Raw genomic sequence first — 22822 nt, forward strand, 5'->3', positions numbered from 1 at the left:
TCGAATAGTACTAGTATGTATAGCTAAAAGTCCTCTTTCAAAATAGAATGCCCATATAAGAAAAGGCAACACATAGAAACAGCAAATCACAATCAACAATATCCAAATGTCCAGTTAAAACATAATAATTTTCAAAATACGAACTTCATATACAATTTTGGTTGGGAGATCATTAGCATCGATATACCACCGTCTTTGTTAGCACGGAGTCCGATCACGCCCGATCGGCTAGGCCATCTCCCCACGAACAATGTGGTTTGACATGTGATACGAAAGAAAGTTGTTACCAAGAGTAGTACCACCATGTGCGCAACATGGCATCCGATCTCCACCCGATCAGCTAGGCCGCCTTCCCACATATGTCGTGTGGGTCGACTTTTCCAATTCACTTGTTATTACCGGTTTCATCCCAATTAAGGGGAATAATATCATAATTTTTCCAATATTTTAATTTCATCCCAAATAAGGGGAATAATCACAATTCACCCCTACACCGACACGTGTAGTATCATGTGTGGGCCTTATGACCCACCCTTCCTCGGTTTTTCTAATGATGCTCCCAAAAATATTTTGGATTTGATTTGCACACGGAGGTAATATAAATATAATAGTACTCACATCAACATATTTCACATTGTATAAATTCTCATTAGTATTTCCAGTCATTCACAACGACAATATTTTCTTGGCTCATTTGGCCATTCACAAGATTCTTTATTCCTGGCACGATGGCCGTATTTCATATTCCACACTTTCACCTCTTTCAATTTCAAAAATCACCATCAAATATCAACATATAGAATATTCCTAAAATCACAACTTTAAGTTCATTAGAATTGAATAATTTAAGCACAATAGATTTCTTTCCGAGAAATGGAGTAAAATAATTGGCAATTGATGCGCAAGTTACAATCATCAACAAATAACACACCATTTATTATTGAAATACTTTTTCCCAAAAGGGGTAATACACAATTTTCATTCACGAATATCTAAGAAAGCAAAATACATTGAAAATACTCACAAAGCATAGTATTTGTTAAAACAGCCACATATGGCATGACTTGAGTACAAAGGCTTTTAGACAATTCTATTTTTGAAGTCATTTTAAAACAGTTGAGTCGAGGCTCATTTCATATTCTTTATCACATCATATCACTTCAATAGCACCATTGGCCACAAGTATAACCTTCTGTTATATCTCATACTTTTCTACGTTGGATTTGTCATAAAATAATTGACATAAGTTAAATAACAAGACTATTTTTGAGGTTATAAGAGCTTATGATATTTATATCAAGTGATAAGTAAGTATTATCAAGGTCAGGGGGTAAACGAATCGAAGAAAGCGAGTTTTGTTGATGTTTGATATTTTGGGATAAAATACGGTCCAAGCTGTAATACTCCGTATTTATGGACTAGTGTCATACAAGGTACCACACGATCATGATAGTAAGGTATATTTAGTATATTAGTATTTAAGTGAATAGAGACCTAGAAATTATTATGTGAATAATTGGTTAATTGTTGGTATAAAGTCATGGAATATGGAATTAGTTATAAGTGGATAAGTGTCATTCGTATGAATCCACGTGGAATCATGAGGATAAAGGGGGCTCATGACTAATCAACTTTATAAAGATTAAGGTGGCAGCAAGTAGGGAATTCAATATTGACTAGGAAAGTCTTGGAGCTAGGTGGCAAGATTAGGGAGTTTTGGTGGCTTAGTCATCAAATTATTGGGGTGGATAAGTAATTAAAATGTTTGGATAGGCTTGACTTGATAAGCCTCCCAACGTGGCAGCCAAGGAAAGCCCAATAAATGACTCTTAAGTCATAGAGCAAGATGGACATTTAGAAAATTGGTGGATAAGTTAGGTGGGAACATCACTCCCCACGTGGCAACAAGTGAAAATGAATCAAACATCCAAATGGTGACTCTTTGGTTTATGGGATTTGGTGGGGTTTTAGGGGAAATTGTGGGCTGCCACATGGCATGAAGTTGGCCAAGGGTGGAACCAATGTGCACATGAGTCATAGCACTTGGTGTGCCTTGTTTACACGTGACAATGCAAGCATTTAAGCCTTCATATTATACTTCTTTTGCAGTTAAGATGTAAGAAGGAGGTTGAAATCTTTCCTTCTATTATTAGGGAGTCTCTTACTTTAGAAACATAGCAAAAATATACATCCATGATACTCCATATGTCCAGCAACATGAAATATGCCATGATCATAAGAAGTGCTTAGTTCTTGTTCAAAGATTTCAAGGAGCAAAAATTGTTCTTGGAAAGCTCAAGTGAAAGTAGTTGATAATTTCTTCAAGTAAGGTATGTTAAGGTTATCCCTTATTTTCTTTTGGCATGATCCATATGATACAAACGAAAAGAGAAAACACACAACTTTCATAAATGACTCTATTCATAGACGTTCTAGGTGTGCCTATGTTCTTGATTCCCCATGTGTCCTACTATCATATCGTCTGTTCATGGGTCTCATGACATTTCAAGAGATCGCATTGACTTACTTCATTATACATTGCATTCATTTATACATATATATTTACCCATGACCATATGGCATTATATACGTGCATATTATATGTATATGGGATATGGGAAAATGTTACGTCGTTATATATGCACCACCACCTGATCAGCTAGTATACGTTGATGATTTTGCCCACAGTGACCAGGATGATATGATGGGATGCCCTCAGAGGCTTAATGATGTTATGTACGTACATACCTATGCATTATATGACATTTATATGCATATGCATGACATTATAAATATTTCATGATTTACAGAGCTATCCAGACTTACAGGTTGAGTCCTTTATTCCATGTTTCTTCCATGTCCTTCATATACTAATCTACATGCCTTACATATTCAGTACATTATTCGTACTGACGCCCTTTTGTAGTGGACGCTGCATTCATGCCTGCAGGTATAGATAATCAGTTTGATGAACCCTCATAGTAGACGAGGTTAGCATTCAACGAAAGATCGGTAAGACTCCACTTCATTCGGAGTGCAACCGAGTCTATAAGTCATCGTATCAGAGTTTTGCTATAGACTTATGGGTAGGCCGAGTCTCTGTCCCGTCCATGTTTTGATGTTGAATAATCTTAGTGGCTTTGCAGACACACAGGTTCATCATGTACAATATGTCAGAGGCCTTGACGGCCCATATGTATTCATGTTTTAAGAACAATGGTTCATTGATACAACGTTTGCCCACTTATAGTTATACATTACGAGTCATGGCCATGTTGGCCCATGATAGTTGCAGAAGAAAAAGAAATGAGTTACAGAGTGGTTCGCTCGGGCCAGTACGGCACCGGGTGCCAGCCACGCCCCCCAGGTTTGGGGTGTGATACCTTCACTCTTGGCACGTTGGCCACACTTTATATCCCCAATTCACTTATTTCACTTCTAACCATTTTTATAGAATATCAACAATAAGACGTTTCCAATCAAGACTTTAGGTACACATATGAGCAATTAAGAGTCTTAAACATATTAGGATTTTCTCACATAATTTGGCATCATAACCTTCATTTGAAACACAACTCAAAGACATAGCATTTTAATACACATATCATTCTTGAACACATTCCCAAAAGATAACATAATGTGATAGGAACATTCAGAACACGTTTTGAATATATAATTCTCGACACTTTGGTTATTCGGGACAATCGAATTATTGGGGACAACTCGAAACATAGAATAAGGAACTTGGGACAACCATATTTGGAACTTACGGGAACATCATGGAATTGAATTCTAAGAGAGAAAGTTTAGCCAACATACCTTGATGGAGCTCTTTAGCGATATTAAAATCACCCACTACTCTTACAACTTCAATATACATCAACATAATTCAATTGGACTAGTATTAGTAAATATTTCTAGGTTTTTGGTCATTTTGGCATTATATCAAGCACCTGGAGTGCATAGTATTCAACTACCTCTAGTAATGGTGTTTCTTCATCCAACAATACCTCCTTACCACCAACAAGAGATACTACGGCATCCTTTGTCCACTAACTACCTTCTTAGCACCTTTATAATCATCAATGAACTCACATCTACCAAATTTTACTAATTAACTCATTACAAAATCTCTACCATACCTAATAATCTAGTTTAAGTATTTATGGCTTCCAATCACCATCTCATAAGTGCTATTACTTATTCCTTGATCATTTATTCACTAACAATCTATGCATGTAGGTTTAAGGGCAAAAGATTACCTCTTGTAGACCAAATCTTAAAAATCAACTTTTGGTGTGTTCTTGAGATTTTGAAGAAATCCTATGGAATCTAATACAAAACCTTGTTGTAACTAGTGATTGAGAAGTGAAATCATCATAAAAACACACTTAAAAACTCACCTTAGATGTGTATTTGAAGCCTTGGCCGGATGGGTGGTGGAGAGAAAGCCCTAGTCTTGAAGAAATGACTCAGACCCTCTCTCTACCTGTCCTTGGGGTTATTTAATGGGCTTCTATGTGCGCGGCCATGCACCTGGGAAGGTGGCCGCGTATCTGGCCGCGCACCTGAGGCAGAAAATCTCAAATATGCGCGGCCGCGCATCTGGGTGCGCATATGACATAGGTCCAGTAAAATGGCCATAACGTTCTGTATACATATCCAAATGACGAACGGTTTGATGAATTGGAAAATAGACTCAAAGGGATTTAATTTGATAGGTTATAGTCATAAAAATCTTCATATCTTTAGAGTTATGATCGTTTGAAGTTAGGTCTTGTGCGAACTCACTTGAAACTTTATCCCATCATATAATTTTCAACTTGACTCAGCCTTAGGGATCTTCTTAGACCATAAACCATTCTTAATGAACCTCATACATATATTATCATGATCAATTGATATCATTCAAATTATCAGTCTTTTTCATGCCCGAATTAATATAATTAGCACCCGCCAATCTTCTTAATGGTCTTAAAACACTTCAAATTTTTTCAGAGTGTTACATTCTCCCCCACTTAAGAACATTCGTCCTCGAATGTTTTACAAGTCATTATTAGGCACAATATTATCCTCCTTTCACCTTAACCACCATCTTTAGTCGTTCTTGATTTCATATAGATCTTAGATATTCTTCCAACATTTCAACTTCCTTAAGACCCCAAAATTTGGCTAACTCCCAAATTTTTCAGAAATTTCGGCAGAGTGTCCTCTGCAATTGGGCCTAACCACCTGCTAGAGAATCACAAAAACCAGTCCTAACAACATATACATGAACCAACAACACAAAATAATATTAAAATAATGCCAACTGTGGCCTAACGAGCAGTATACTATAAAAAGGAACACCTTTAACATCAACTATACAGTTGATGCATAATTCATAGAAGGTAACTCTTAGCATTTTCGTAGAACACAACTTTATAAATACATGACTATTCCAACAAATGAGGGTACTTCTTCTTCATTTCTTCCTCGGCTTCTTAAGTGGCCTCTTCAACCTGCTGGTTTTTCCATAACACTTTTACGGAGGCAGTTTCTTTATTTCTCAACTTTCGGACTTGCCGATCAATATTAGAAACTGAAATCTCTTCATAAGTCAATTTCACATTAACCTCAATAGTCTAAACCGGAACAATGAGTGTCGGGTCTCCAACTACTTTCTTCAACATAGACACATGAAACACCGAATACATGGAGGACAATAATAGAGAAACATCCTACTCATAGTTTGGCCTATTTCCTTCAAGATTTCACAAGGCCTAATGTGACTACACATACTTTACCTTCCTTAATAATTCACCCAATATATTCATAGAGAAAATCTTGAGAATAACCCATTCACTTTCTTCAACTCTAAATCTCTACACCGAACACCCAAACTAAACCTTCAGCGACCTTCATCAATTATTCTAAGATGCGCTAGCATGAATATGACCATAAAATTTCCTATCCAATATATTTGATCACGGGATGATGATTCTTCTTTGACATGTTTGAACCTTCAACCCCTACATGTTACTATAAATAGGAACAACGAGGTCCGAGATTTGGCTGGAATTATTCAAGAATCCATCAACATGCCGAGAAGGGTATTTTAAGAGGTTATATTCTAAGAGACACGAGGGTGACCACCAATAGTGCTGCCATGATTAATCATTGTGACGAAATCATCGATTCAACAAATTAAGCATAGAGTTGCCTAGTAGGCATTTATAATGTAGGGAAAATCAGTTTAACTCGAAATGAGAATATTCTGGCACCCTGAATGTGATATGGGTTTCAAAATACATATAGTTGCATTACGCTCTTAACATTAACTAACACAAGGAATAGATATGCCACAAGCCCATGAGGATGAAAAAAGAAGTTGAACACTTGTGAGATTATTATCATTCTGGCAGCTTAACCCCTTTCCGATAGTTGATCCTATATAAGATAACTAGAGATGCGACAAACTTGTCTTCCAAATCAATATACTCATGATATGTGCCAAAATCTGGAAGTATCTAATTTCAACCTTTCACGAGTGAAACCACATAGCTGGGACATCTTAATATTTGGGATGAAATCATAGAGAAAATAAACACTTTTCTATGAGATAGACATGTTTATGGCATAATAACTCTCAGGCTGCAATACCAGGCCACTTCATGGGCAACTACAATATTAGGAACAAAGTGAGTTACTCACTGAGGCATGATCTAAGTGAACATTAAAGTCATACTGAGATGGGCAAACAAAAAGATCTTCCTGTGATGAATTTGTGAAAATCTCAAATTTTACAGAAACTTTTATACGGACAAGTGACCCCTTTCAATTGACATCTACACATATGATAGGTGCTGATATATGCTCTCATGTTACTTGTCACGACCCCATTTCATCATAGGCCGTGATGGCGCCCAACACCGTTGTTAGGCAAGCAAACACTGGTAGATCTAGTGATTTTCACTTTTAATATGTTTGCAAAGTGAATAATTTTCCGCATTTATAAAAGTTTTAGAAATTTACTGCTGTAAAGTAATTAAACAAAAGCAACTGAGTGCAAATCAAAGACATAAAAATAAATCTAAAATCATAAGTCTACTAGTGTGTGCCAAGACCTGGTGTCACAACTGTGTGGGCTACTAGCAGAATATACAAAAGAATACTAGTCTAATGTCTCAAGGAAATAGATAGAAATATAAATCCAAAAGAGAGACTCCGGCTGCTGCTGAATGGCTCGGAAGGGCCGCTCACCGTGTAGTCTTGAGCTAGAAGTCAAGCGTGCACGCCAGACTGGTAACCAGATGCACTTGCCTCAGATCCTGCACATCAAGTGCAGAAGTATAGCATGAGTACATAAACAACATGTACCCAGTAAGTATCTAGTCTAACCTAAAAGAAGTAGTGACGAGGGGTCGATTTCGACACTTACTAAGGGCCAAAACATAATAATGTGAAGTTCTAATAAAGCATGTAATGTACAATAATAATAGAGCTCAAAACAGGAAGTAAGTAAGAAAATCCTTCTTTCAAGTAAGAATCAAACCATTTCTTTCATCTATTCCTTTCACCTTTAAAGTCCATGAAGCATTTTAAAATATAAAGAGGGATTTCGGTATCACTACGCACGAGTTATGCCGAGGACATACGGCCCGATCCAAATATACATAATAATATACTGTGCAGTGCTGAGGGTCGAATGACCCGAACCAAATAATAATCAATAAATCCTGCCGAGGTGAACGACCCGCTCCCATGAGAGTAGTGGAAGTTTACCCCGCTCGCGGAAAATATTTGCGAAGCGGTTGAACATATAATTTCTCAATTTATCGTAGTATTCCTCAATTCCTTTATAAAAATAAGAAATTCAACTTGGGGCTTTAAATATTGAGACCTTCAACTTTCACTTTAATCCAATAACTAGTAAGCATAAACAAGCAACGGTATCAATAAATCATGGTGTAAGCCTAGATCTACCCGGACATAAGCATGAATAGTAGCTACACACGAACTCTCATCACATCGTTCATGCGTAGCCCCCACAATATGAAGTACATGTTGATTTAAGTTCACCTATCGGGTTAATTCCCTCTTACAAAGTTAGAAAAGAGACTTACCTCGTCTCAAAGTCTACTTTCTGGTTCAAGTCGGTGTCGAATATGCGCTCACACCCTCAAGTCGGTGCCGAATCAATCCAAACTAATCAAATAATATACAAACTAATCAATACGTGCTCAAGAGTTTGTATTCCAACTATTAAAGAGGTTGCCCAACCCTAAATGCAAGATTCTAAAAATTCACCCCCATGCCCACTTGCCCGGATTCCGGAAATGTTCGAAGAAAGTTGTTACCCATAACCTTGGAAACATAAATATATGATTTTCACTAAGTTCCATAACCATTTCCGTGGTAAAATCTCATTTTTATTAAACCCAAGGTTTTTCATCTAAACCCATAATTTCTACCAATTTTCACGTTAAAACCTACCCATAATCTATGTATTAAACTCATATTAAGTGGAAATTACTTACCTCACAAAGCTAGGTCGAAATATCCTCCTTGAAAGCTCTCAAATCGCCCAAGAGTGGATGCAAATGTGATAAAAATGGCCTACGTCCCGTATTAAATGAACCCTCACTGCTCAACGACTTTCGCACCTGCGGTGCTTTGGGCTGCATCTGCGGTCCCGCACATACGGCAAATGCCTCACACATGCGCCTTTCCATCACCTGGCCGGGCACCGCATCTACGGAAAAGGGGGCCCGCTTTTGCGAGCCTAGCCGCACCTGCGACCATAGCTCTCGCACCTGCGCTCACGCAAGTGCGCCTAATCTTCCGCATCTGCAGATTCTGGGCTGCCTTCCATTTCTCGCTTCTGCGGCTCGTGGCTCGCACCTGTGAGCCCGCACCTGCGGATGGCCAAGCGCAGGTGTGATTATGACATATTTGGGAGCTTCAGTTGTTGCTCCAAGCTCCCGACTTGGTCCGAGCCTCGTTCGATTGACACTTGGGGCCCCCCGGGGCCCCGCCCGAACATACCAACAAGTTTAGAATCATATAGCGGACTTGGTCAAACTCTCGAAATGCCCGAAACAACATTAAAACTAAGAATCGCACCCCAAAACCAATTGAATCAAACTTATGAACTTCAAGTTCTTCTATTCACTCAAAATGCGCCAAAACGTACTTAGACTACTCGGATTGACACCAAATTTTGCGTGCACCAAAAAGAACTAGGAACAAAGTGAGTTACTCACTGAGGCATGATCTAAGTGAACATTAAAGTCATACTGAGATGGGCAAACAAAAAGATCTTCCTGTGATGAATTTGTGAAAATCTCAAATTTCACAGAAACTTTTATACGGACAAGTGACCCCTTTCAATTGACATCTACACATATGATAGGTGCTGATATATGCTCTCATGTTACTTGTCACGACCCCATTTCATCATAGGCCGTGATGGCGCCCAACACCATTGTTAGGCAAGCAAACACTGGTAGATCTAGTGATTTTCACTTTTAATATGTTTGCAAAGTGAATAATTTTCTGCATTTATAAAAGTTTTAGAAATTTACTGCTGTAAAGTAATTAAACAAAAGCAACTGAGTGCAAATCAAAGACATAACAATAAATCTAAAATCATAAGTCTACTAGTGTGTGCCAAGACCTGGTGTCACAAGTGTGTGGGCTACTAGCAGAATATACAAAAGAATACTAGTCTAATGTCTCAAGGAAATAGAAATAAATATAAATCCAAAAGAAAGACTCCAACTGCTGTTGAATGGCTCGAAAAGGTAGCTCACCATGTAGTCTCGAGCTAGAAGTGAAGCGTGCGCGCCGGACTGGTAACCAGATGCACCTGCCTCAGATCCTGCATATCAAGTGCAAAAGTGTAGCGTGAGTACGTAAACAACGCGTACCCAGTAAGTATCTAGTCTAACCTCGAAGAAGTAGTGACGAGGGGTTGACTTCGACACTTACTAAGGTCCAAAACATAATAATGTGAAGTTCTAATAAAGCAGGTAATGTACAATAATAATAGAGCTCAAAACAGGAAGTAAGTAAGCAAATCCTTCTTTCAAGTAAGAATCAAACCATTTCTTTCATCTATTCCTTTCACCTTTCAAATCCGTGAAGCATTATTAAATATAAAGAGGGATTTCGGTATCACTACGCACGAGTTATGCCGAGGACATATAGCTCGATCCAAATATACATAATAATATACTGTGCACTGCTGAGGGTCGAGCGGCCCGAACTATATAATATATCAATAAATCCTGCCGAGGCGAACGACCCGCTCCCATGAGAGTAGTGAAAGTTTACCCCGCTCGCGGAATATATTTGCGAAGCGGTTGAACATATAATTTCTAAATTTATCGTAGTATTCCTCAATTCCTTTCTAAAAATAAGAAATTCAACTTGGGGCTTTAAATATTGAGACCTTCAACTTCCATTTTATTCCAACAACTAGTAAGCATAAACAAGCAACGGTATCAACAAATCATGGTGTAAGCCTAGATCTACCCAGACATAAGCATGAATAGTAGCTACGCACGGACTTTCATCACATCATGCGTTTATAGCCCCCACAATTAGAAGTACATATTGATTTAAGTTCACCTATATGGTTAATCCCCTCTTACAAGGTTAGAAAAGAGACTTACCTCGTCTCAAATTCTACTTCCCGTTTCTAGAATGTGCTCACACCCTCAAGTCGGTGCCGAATCAATCCAAACTAATCAAATAATATACAAACTAATCAATACGTGCTTAAGAGTTCGTATTCCAACTATAAAAGAGGTTACCCAACCCTAAATGGAAAATTCTAAAAATTCACCCCCGGGCCCACATGCCCGGATTCCAGAAATATTCGAAGAAAGTTGTTACCCATAACCTTATAAACATAAATATATGATTTTCACTAAGTTCCATAACCATTTCCATGGTAAAATCCCATTTTTATTAAACCCTAAGTTTTTCATCTAAACCCATGCTTTCTACCAATTTTTATGTTAACACCTACCCATAATCTATGTATTAAACTTATATTAAGTAGAAATTACTTACCTCACAAAGCTAGGTCGAAATCCCCTCTTTGAAAGTTCTCAAATAGCCCAAGAGTGGATGAAAATGTGATAAAATGGCCTAAGTCCCGTGTTAAATGAACCCTCACCGCTCAGTGACTTTCGTACTTGCGGTGCTTTGGGCCACATCTACTGTCCCGCACCTGTGGCAAATGCCTCGCAGGTGCGCCTTTCCATCACCTGGTCGGGCACCGCATCTGCGGAAAAGGAGGGCCGCTTTTGCGAGCCAAGCCGCACCTGCGACCATAGCTCTCGCACCTGCGCTCACGCAGGTGCGCCCAATCTTCCGCTTCTGCAAATTCTGGGCTGCCCTCCATTTCTCGCTTCTGCGGCTCGTGCCTCGCACCTGACTTGGTCTTTTAGTTCGTGGATCGTGGCTCGTACATGTGCTCACGTAGGTTAGATTATGAAAGATCTGGGAGCTTCAATTGTTGGTCCAAGCTCCCGACTTGGTCCTAGCCTCGTCCGATTGACACTTGGGCCGCCCCGGGGCCCCGCCTGAACATACCAACAAGTTTAGAATCATACATCAGACTCGCTCGAACTCTCGTAATGCCCGAAACAACATTAAAACTAAGAATCGCACCCCAAAACCAATTGAATCAAACTTATGAACTTCAAGTTCTTCTATTGACTCAAAATGCATCGAAACGTACTTAGACTACTCGGATTGACACCAAATTTTGCGTGCAAGTCTTAAATGACATTACTGAACTATTTTCGGTTCAGAATTCGGTTTAATCCTCGATAACACCAAAACCCGCTCCAAACCAAATTTAAAGAACTTCAAAATTCTTCAAGAACCAACTTTTGATATTAAGCGCCGAAATGCTCCGGGTCACCCAAAACCCGAACCGAGCATACGCCCAAGTCCAAAATTATCATACGAACCTATTGGAACCATCAAATCCTAATTTCTAGGTCGTTTACTCAAAACATAGACTGAAGTCAAACTTAGCCTTTTAAGGCCATCTTAAGGGACCAATTGTTCCAATTTCAACCCGAACCCTTCCAAATCTCAAACTAACCACCCCCGCAAGTCATAAAAAAATAAAATCACATTTGGGGAGTCTTATTTAGGGGAACGGAGTTTTAGAAAGCAAAATGACCGGTCGAGTCGTTACATTACTAGACAGTGGAAAGGTTCCATGATATTACTCACAAAGGAGTAAAATATATGTTCCAATCATAGGAGCCACATACACCGGAGAGAAAAATAGTGGCTCAAGAAAGATCTCAACACTAGGCTGCTTTACATTAGATATGATACCACATAGGTAAATATTATGATGGTGTGTGCATAGGCACATGTGAGCAGATGTTATCGATTTGAATCAAAATGTTTTGTAAGAAATTCATCAGGTATAGTCCCTTGTTTAGAATTTAGGGAAGCAGTGGGAAGTATTAACCTAGGGTTATAACCCAGTTCAAGGAAGTCATTATAGAACTCAATTCCTCAAGAGGTTGTGAATAAGAGAATTGTGATCAAGAGGCTTCACGAATATTGCATCTCGTTCAAAGAGTAGGTACATGCAACATTTTGTGATTCAATGTTTTGGTTAAGACCATATTTATGTAGGTCCCTTCAATATGGATGTACATATACAACAAGGAAAATAATGCGGTGTTCATAATGATGTACTAAGGAGTGACTTACTTGATGACTTAAGATTGACAGGGTAGTACCTTAATTGATACCCCTCTACTCCACATCCAAAACATACATTAGTACCATAGCTCCATACCCCTGAATGACATCTCATACACTTCATACAACGAGGATGGGGTCCGCTAAACTGACTCGCCCCACTTACCTAATATTTACCATTTTGCATACATCATAAGCATTCCCCTTAGTCTTCCTCCAAGCTTTCATGACAGGAGTAACAATATCTGTAACAACTCGTTGTATGGACTTTTGGAATTGCCCAAATCTACCAACCCTAACACGTTTCAGAGCATACTCACAACATGACGCACAATATTTTTGCCTACATATCGGGCAGACCGAGATGGGTGTATCCAACCTAAGGGAATTTGTTCTTCTTGTGCCCCCCTCTTTCCACAATCATAACATATTTCAAGAATCATCCAACATAAACCCGAGTGGCTAAACCCGAGTGGATCTTCTTTCATATCAAGCATTCCGCCTTATTGGTTCCAATAATCCTCTTTCATTTCTTAGGTGCTCTCACCACATAATCCGGTGGCGCGGTAACATTAATAAGAACAATGACACTTCCCTTAGCAACTGGTTCTTTCATTCCCTCATCGCTTCCTCGAATCCGTGGGTTACTCATATAGAAAATGATACATGACGAGGAATTTAGCTTCCTATCTTGAGCTCTATCTCACGATCTGGAGTATCAAAGAAGTGTGAAATTCCTAAATGTCCAATGAGCCTCCTCATTATGGATGTGGTCGACAATACACCGATAAGAAGGACTCTACTAGACACGGCTCCGAGACATCCTAGGACACTTTAAAACCTTAGGCTCTGATACCAAGTTTGTCACGCCCCAAACTCGGGGAGCGCGACCGGCACTCAACCGAGTAAACCCGGCCGAGCAAGCCTATTATATTTTCTTCTACCTAAATGCATTCATGAATAAAGAGGAGATGTACTCCATTAATCAAACTTTCAAAAGATTTCATTTACAACTCCCATTTCATATTTATTAGCAACTTCATTCATAATTTCCAAAATATTACAAGTTTATAGATATAATGAAAAATATATTTTCTAAATACCAACATTTCTAGTTTAATTCCCCATATCAAACACCACCCATAACCTGTCTACGGAGCCTCTAAGTATAATAGAAGAGTAATATGGAAATGCCGACAACAAGGCCCCGGCTATACCTCAAAACACAGTACATGATAAACAAAAGATACAAGACCCCGAAATAAAGTGGGGCTCACCAAATCAGCTGAAAAGTGTGTACTGCTATCACTGAACAATGTCGCATGCTGTAGAACCACCTGCATCCATTAAAGATGCAACGCCCCCGGCAAAAAGGACGTTAGTACTGTTGTATAGCACTAGTATGTATAGCTAAATTTCCTCTTTCAAAATAGGATTCCCATATAAGAAAAGGCAACACATAGAAACAGCAAGTCACAATCAACAATATCCAAATGTCCAGTTAAAACATAATAATTTTCAAAATACGAACTTCATATATAATTTTGGTTGGGAGATCATTAGCACCGATATACCACCGTCTTTGTTAACACGGAGTCTGATCACGCCCGATCGGCTAGGCAATCTGCTCACGAACAATGTGGTTTGACATGTGATTCGAAATAAAGTTGTTACCAATAGTAGTACCACCATGTGCGCAACATGGCGTCCGATCTCCACCCGATCAGCTAGGTCGCCTTCCCACATATGCCGTGTGGGTTGACTTTTCCAATTCACAGTTATTACGAGTTTCATCCCAATTAAGGGGAATAATATCACAATTTCTCCAATATTTCAATTTCATCCCAAATAATGGGAATAATCAAAATCCACCCCTACACCAACACATGTAGTTTCAGGAGTGGGCCTTATGACCCACCCTTCCTCGGTTTTGCTAATGATGTTCCCAAGAACATTTTTGATTTGATTTGCACACAGAGGTAACATAAATACAATAGTACTCACCTCAACATCTTTCACATTGTATAAATTCTCATTAGTATTTTCAGTCATTCACAACGACAATATTTCCTTGGCTCATTTGGCCATTCACAAGATTCTTTATTCCTGGTACAATGGCTGTATTTCATATTCCACACTTTTACCTCTTTCAATTTCAAAGATCACCATCAAATATCAACATATAGAATATTCTGAAAATCACAACTTTAAGTTCATTAAAAATGAACAATTTAAGCACAATAGATTTCTTTCCGAGAAATGGAGTAAAATAATTGGCAATTGATGCGCAAGTCACAATCATCAACAAGTAACACACCATTTATTCTTGAAATACTTTTCCCCAAAAAGGGCAATACACAATTTCCACTCACGAATATGTAAGAACGTAAAGAATATTGAAAATACTCACAAAGCATAGTATTTGTTAAAACAACCACATATGGCATGACTTGAGTACAAAAGCTTTTAGGCAATTCTATTTTCGAATTCATTTTAAAATAGTTGAGTCGAAGCTCATTTCATATTCTTTATCACATCATCTCACTTCATTGGCACCATTGGCAACAAGTATAACCTTTACTCTTGGCACGTTCGCCACACTTTATATCCCCAATTCACTTATTTCACTTCTAACCATCTTTATAGATTATCAGCAATAAGATGTTTCCAATCAAGACTTTAGGTACACATATGATCAATTAAGAGTCTTTAGTATATTTTGTTTTCTCACACAATTTGGCATCATAACCTTCATTTGAAACACAACTCAAAGACAGCATTTTAATACCCATATCATTCTTGAACACATTCCCAAAAGATAACATAATGTGATAGGAACATTCGGAACACATTTTGAATACATAATTCTAGACACTTTGCTTATTCGGGGAAATATCGAATTCATTGGGGACAACTCGGAACATAGAATAAGGAAATTGGGACAACCATACTTGGAACTTTTGGGAACATCATGGAATTCAATTCTAAGAGAGAAAGTTTAGCCAACATACCTTGATGGAGCTCTTTAGCGATATTAAAACCACCCACTACTCTTACAACTTCAATCTACATCAACATAATTCAATTGGCCCAGTATTAGTAAATATTTCCAGTTTTTTGGTCGTTTTGGCATTTTATCAAACACCTGGAGTGCATAGCATTCAACTACCTCTAGTAATGGTGTTTCTTCATCCAACAATACCTCCTTTCCACCAACAAGAGATACTACGACATCCTTTGTCTACTAACTACCTTCTTAGCACCTTTATAATCATCAATGAACTCACATCTACCAAATTTTACTAATTAACTCATTACAAAATCTCTACCACACCCAATAATCTAGTTTAAGTATTTATGGATTCCAATCACCATCTAATAAGTGCTAGTACTTATTCCTTACTCATTTATTCACTAACAATCTATCCATGTAGGTTTAAGGGTAAAAGATTACCTCTTGTAGACCAAATCTTAAAAATCAACTTTTGGTGTGTTCTTGAGATTTTGAAGAAATCCTATGGAATCCAATACAAAACCTTATTGTAACTAGTGATTGAGAAGTTAAATCATCATAAAAACACACTTAAAAACTCACCTTAGATGTGTATTTGAAGCCTTTGCTGGATGGGTGGTGGAGAGAAAGCCCTAGTCTTGAAGAAATGACTTAGACCCTCTCTCTACCCATCCTTGGGGTTATTTAATGGGCTTCAACGTGTGCGGCCGTGCACCTGGGCAAGTGGTCGCACATCTGGCCGAGCACCTGAAGCAGAAACTCTCAAATATGCGCGGCCGCACATTTGGGTGCGCATAGGACACATGTCCAGTACAGTGGCCATAACTTTCTGTATACATATCCAAATGATGAACCGTTTGATGAGTTGGAAACTAGACTCAAAGGGAGTTAATTTTATAGGTTATAAACCATATAAATCTTTATATCTTGAGAGTTATGCTCATTTGAACTTAGGTCTCGTGTGAACTCAGTTGAAACTTTATCCTATCATATAATTTTTAACTTGACTTAGCCTTAGGGCTCTTCTTAGACATAAACCATTCTTAATGCACCTCATACATATATTATCATAATCAATTTATATCATTCAAATTATCAGTCTTGTTCATACCCGAATTAATATAATTAGCACCCGCCAATCTTTTTAATGGTCTTAAAACACTTCGAAATTTTTCGGGGTGTTACAGGTCGCTGTTGTGTTGTTCGTTCTAGTGATAAGCTCCAAGCGTAATTCTGATTCTAAATGCGGTTTTTTGTTCTGGAATGAATTTGTTCTAAAGAAAGACCTGCCTGTACTGAAGATGGACTGGTTCACGGTAATGAATGGTGATATCGGTCAGGGCAAGCAACCACTCGTTCCTCCAACCCTTGTTGCAACTGATAGAATCAAAAGATAAGACAGTTCCCGCCCTCAGGTCAGGGACTATAGCTAACTGCATCGGATAAAATAGCAATTCCTAGTCTGAATCCTGGACCTGGTTCACGCTTGAAAGCAACAATTCTTCTTCCAATTTTGTACATCAAATTGTGTATATAAAGAAGAGTTCATCCTTATTCAAAGAAATAAAGTCACATGACCCCTCAAGATAGAGGCTTTAGTCATCATTAGAATCCCGGAGCGGGCCAAATTACATAAAGAAAGGTGACTTATTTCAAAGTGGTTCAGGTAGCTCTTTTGGACTGAAAATCCTTGTGTGGTTCGAATCCACATCCACTTCACAACAAAGAAAGAGAATGCGGGGTAGAGGAATTGGTCAACTCATCAGGCTCATGACTTGAAGATTGCAGGTTTGAATTCTGTCCCTGCCTAATCAGTGGAACATTGTTCACCGGGATAGAAGGCCGATCCCAACGTGTCTACAAAATGAGGCTAGTGTTCAATCTTGGTTGGTTCCACCTATTTGCAAGGTGATGACACCAGTAGCTGTTACGCACAAATGACCATTTCTTAGACTATTTAATTCCAACTTAGAGCTCCTCTCCTTACAGTCAAGTGGCTTTCACTTCTTCTACTCTAAACTACTGTGTGCCTATTTTCTGCTTTTCACAGTCAAAGTCAAAGGTTTGTTGGTGGCAAGATCGGCATGCCTTCTAGTTGTAGTTGACTTTAAGCGCACATGAACTACCCATAGTTGTCTATTTACGAGCTTGCACTCAATAGTCAATCAATTTATTTTTCCGCTTTCTATCGCACGCTTCAACTATTTGTTTATATAGTGTGTGAAGTCTAACTAATGGAAAGTTCCTATGAATTAGTCCCAAGAAAGCGGCCGTTCACGTCAGGAATAGAGTCCGTTAAGGATGTACTTGCTTTTCCTTTTTTTTCGTCAAGATTGGGTTGGTGTTCAGTGTACTCTTGTGATGCCTATGCTTTGCAAGCCTACATAGGGTATAATATAAAAAAGAATGCATTGGATGGATACCCGAGCATTGAGAAGGAAGGACGCTTTCAGAGGCGAAAGGCCATAAGGAGATACCGTCTGTGATCCATGGATCTTCGATCAGGAAACCGTATCCAAGCTCCGTGTCTAGTCTGCGCTCTTTGGAATTTTCAAACTTAGTAAACTAAAACATCTTAGTAGCTAAAGGAAAGGAAATCAACCGAGACCCCATTAGTAGCGGCGAGCAGGAGTGGATTGGGAGTGTGAAGAAAAACAAACACGAAGCTTCGTTCCTCAGCAAAGTGTTCACTTCTTTTTCGCCAGGTTTCATTCGATTTGTTGTGGATTGTATGATGGAAAAACCAACAAGCTACGACTTCAAAGCTTACCTTATTTAGAAAATGAAAAAGGGCTTTTTTTAATAGATGTTGAGGTTGAGTAAGAGGGGCAGAGCTTGAAGAGCGAAGCGAGCCGCGCTAGCCTAGCAATGTTTTTCAGCAGCAAGCTATGGTCTAATGACCCCCTAACCTAGGTTGGGGCAAAAACTCCAAAATTCAAAATGTTGGTTAGGGTTTCAAACCTTTCTCTAATAATAAGGTAAACTTTCAAGCCGACGCCCTTTAAAGGAGTGGGGCGCAGTGAACTGTAATTATGAAAAGATTGGAAGATCTGGCCAAAGAAGGTGATAGCCCTGTAGATTTGTTCCCATGGTTCGATCCTTCCCAGTAAAATGCGACGTGTTTGAATTCTAAGCCTAAGTATTCCTCAATGACCAATAGCGTACAAGTACCGTGAGGGAAATGCGAAAAGAATACTATTTAGGGAGTGTAATAGAGAACCTGAGATCCGATGCAAACAATCAGTCGAAGGAGCGGAGCTTAGAGCCATTACTTTATGTAAAATTCACTTACTCTAACGACATACCTTTTGCATGATGGGTCAGCGAGGAAATGGGAACCGCGGCTTTAGCCATTAGGTGTAGGCGCTTTCCAGAGGTGGAATCTTCTAGTTCTTCCTATTTGACCCGAAATCAATCGATCTAGCCATAAGCAGGTTGAAGAGAGCTCTAATAGGCCTTAGAGGACCGAACCCATGTATGTGGAAAAATACGGGGATGATTTGTGGCTAGGGGTGAAAGTCCAACCAAGATCGAATATAGCTAGTTTTCTGTGAAATCTATTTCAGTAGAGCGTATGATGTCGATGGCCCGTGGTACAACACTCAATGGGCTAGGGTGACCTCAGTTTTCCTTACCAACCTAGGGAAACTCCGAATACAGGCCTAGTTCATTTGTATAAATAGACTTTTTGGGTGCTAAAATCCAAAGTCGAGAGGAAAACAACCCAGATCGTACGCTAAGGTCCCTAAGCAATCACTTAGTGGAAAAGGAAGTGATCGAGCGATGACAACTAGGAGGTGGTCTTGGAAGAAGCCATCCTTTGAATAAAGCGTAATAGCTCACTGGTCTAGCTCCATGGCACCGAAAATGTATCATGGCTCAAGTGATTCACCGAAGCGACGAGACCTTGAAAGATGCTTTTTTAAGTGTCAGTAGTGGAACATTCTGTCAATTGGGGAAGGTTTTTGGTGACAAGACATTGAGATATCAGAAGTGAGAATGCTGACATGAGTAATGAAAAATCCTGTGAAATACAAGTTCGCCTTCCAGTGGAAGGTTTTCTGCATTCAGTCAATCTACACAGAGTGGATCGATCCCTAAGAAACCCTCGAAAGGGCTGTCATCTAATGGGTACATGAAAGTGACGAAGTTGCTTTGACTACAGACCCATGCCTGTCTATTCGAGAGAATTGGATGATCGGGCCGAGGGCTGCCCCCTCTTCCCCTCACCCTCTTTTTCCTAATATGAACCTTGAGTCATCAAAGCCTTTCGGACTCGAACTGTCCAGGTCGCCCTACGCGACTCGCACTTCAAAAGGCAAAACTCTCGGTCGTAGTTTGACAACTTATCTTCAGTGGCGGCCTTTAGTCTTTTGATTATAGTAGGGGTCGCGAGAGAGTAGAGCGTATCGCCCTACCATAGTCATGAGTCTGTTTATAGTCGCGACTGTTGTCATAGTCAACAAGGTTGAAACTTCCAGGAAAAAACTTTGAATTGGGAGGGCGATCCTCCCAGTGAACTGACCGTACCCCAAACAGACACAGGTGAATGATAGAGTATACTAGGGCGCTTGAGAGAACCATGTCGAAGGAACTCGGCAAAATGACCCCGTAACTCAGGGAGAATGGGTGCTCTCCTATCTTTTGATTAGGAAAGCTACACATAACAGGGGTTAGCGATTGTTTATTAATAACACAGGACTTTGCTAAGTGGTAACATGATGTATAGAGTCTGACACTTGCTCGGTGTTGGAAGGTCGGGAGGAGAAGTGTTATAAGCTTTGAATGGAAGCCCCGGTAAATGGCAGCAGTAACTCTAACTGTCCTAAGGTAGCAAAATTCCTTGTCGCATAAGTAGCGATCTGTACGAATGGTATAACAACTGCCCCGCTATCTCCGACATGGACCCAGTGAAATTGAATTCTATGTGAAGATGCGGAGTACCAAAGGCTAGAGGGTAAGACCCCATTCACCCTTAACTATAGCTTCACAGTGACAACCTTAATCGAATGTGTAGGATATGTGGGATGTGGTGGCACACAATGACCAATCCTGAAAGATCACTCTTTCATCTAAGGATGCCTAACCGTCGCACCGATCATTCGGGGGGAGGCGGGACACTGCGAGGTGGGTAGTTTATCTGGGGCGGATGCCTCCTAAAGAGTAACGAAGGTGTGTGAAGGTAGGCTCAAGCTAATATTCTGCTCGTGAGCGTAATGGTATAAGCCTGCCTGACTGTGAGACCGACTGGTCGAACATAGACGAAAGTCGGCCATTTTGATCCGGGAGTCCCGTATGGAAGGGTTTTCGGTCAACGGATCAAAGGTACGCCGAGGATAACATGCTAATGACTCCCAAGAGCTCTTATCTATGGAGTCATTTGGCACCTCGATGTCAACTCATCATATCATGGGGTTGAAGAAGGTCCCAAGTGTTCGGTTGTTCGCCGATTCAAGTGGTACGTGAGTTAGGTTTAGAACATCGTGAGACAGTTCGGTTCCTATCTACTATTGGTGTTAAAGGGAGAACTGCGAGGAGCCAACCCTAGTACGAGAGGACTGGGTTGGGCTAACCTAGGGTGTACCGGTTGTTATGCCAATAACAGCGCCGAGCAACTAAGTTGGTATGGAAGAACTGCAGCGCCGCGGGAAATTCTTTTCTATACAAGTTCTCGGACGAGGTTTTTAAATAGAACTTCGATAGGTGAGAGGTGTAAGCACCGCGAGGTGTGAAGCAATATCGTACTAAATAAAACGACTTTCACTTTCCATAATAAAAATGAAAGAAAGTTAACGTATTCCTGAAATTGCAGTCAGTCTCGCTACCTCTTTAGTTCTCGCCCCCTACTTGCTCATTCACAATTACTACCATAAGAAAGTCGCCCCTATCTCTAAAGGGGCTTATACACTCCACGACTCTTATACACTCCACGACTTTCTTATGTTATGGGGTCTCGAAGACTAAATTTAGCTGCCAACCCTAGTCAGCAAGCTGAAAAACTTTCTCAAGAACATGGAGAGCGGAGAATCTTTTACGTGACAAAATATAGATAAAGAAATGAAAAAATGGGGGGGGGGGGTCGTGATCTATGTTGAATATTTTTTCTTAGATAGAATGAATGGAAAAGGGGTGCTTGTGTTGTGGTTTTCGTAGTTGCAAGAATTCTTTTCTTTTCGAGAAAAGGTCCACTCCTTCAATATCATGATTGGGTCGACTAGGCCAGATCATGAGTGAATAGAAAAACAAATTGTATATAGCTGTTCCAGCTGAAATACTTAGAATAATTCTACCACTTCTACTAGGAGTAGCCTTTTTAGTGCTAGCTGAACGTAAAGTAATGGATTTTGTGCAACGTCGAAAGGGTCCTAATGTAGTGGTATCGTTTGGATTGTTACAACCTCTAGGAGATGGTTTGAAATTGATTCTAAAAGAACCTATTTCACCAAGTAGTGCTAATTTCTCCCTTTCTAGAATGGCTCCAGTGGCTATATTTGTGTTAAGTCTGGTCGCTCAGGCCGTTGTACCTTTTGATTATGGTATAGCATTGTCAGATCCGAACATAGGGCTACTTTATTTATTTTCCATATCTTCGCTAAGTGTTTATGGAATTATTATAGTAGGTTGGTCTAGTAATTAGGGGGAGACCGTTCGGTCTCCTATGATACTAGGACCAATAGGTTCAAAATGGGTTAGTGCCGCATGTGTTGAATGATCTACTCTACACAGGTGTGGGCTTATAGGGCTAGGGCTCATAAACCCTTTCTTTCATTTATCAATAAGGCCCTTCCCTGATCGATCACTTTTCTGGGCCGGGATCGCTAAGTGGAAGTAATAAAGAAGAAATTTTTCTCTTCGCACCTCAACTAAATAGGAAGGGTTGATTGTCAAGCCGCTCTATATATAATAATAAGAAATTTCTTTCTATTTTATATTATTATATAATTATAAGAGAAATGGAAAGATTCGCTTTCTTTTAACCGGCTCCTTTTTCTTTGTCAATGTTACTAAGGACCTATAGGTTTGCCTACTTTACTTATTAAAGATAATGAGAATGGGTTATTCAAAAAAAGAAAGAAAGAAAAA

The sequence above is a fragment of the Nicotiana tabacum genome, chromosome 24 (genome assembly GCF_000715075.1).
Source record: "Nicotiana tabacum cultivar K326 chromosome 24, ASM71507v2, whole genome shotgun sequence".
Lineage (NCBI taxonomy): Eukaryota > Viridiplantae > Streptophyta > Magnoliopsida > Solanales > Solanaceae > Nicotiana > Nicotiana tabacum.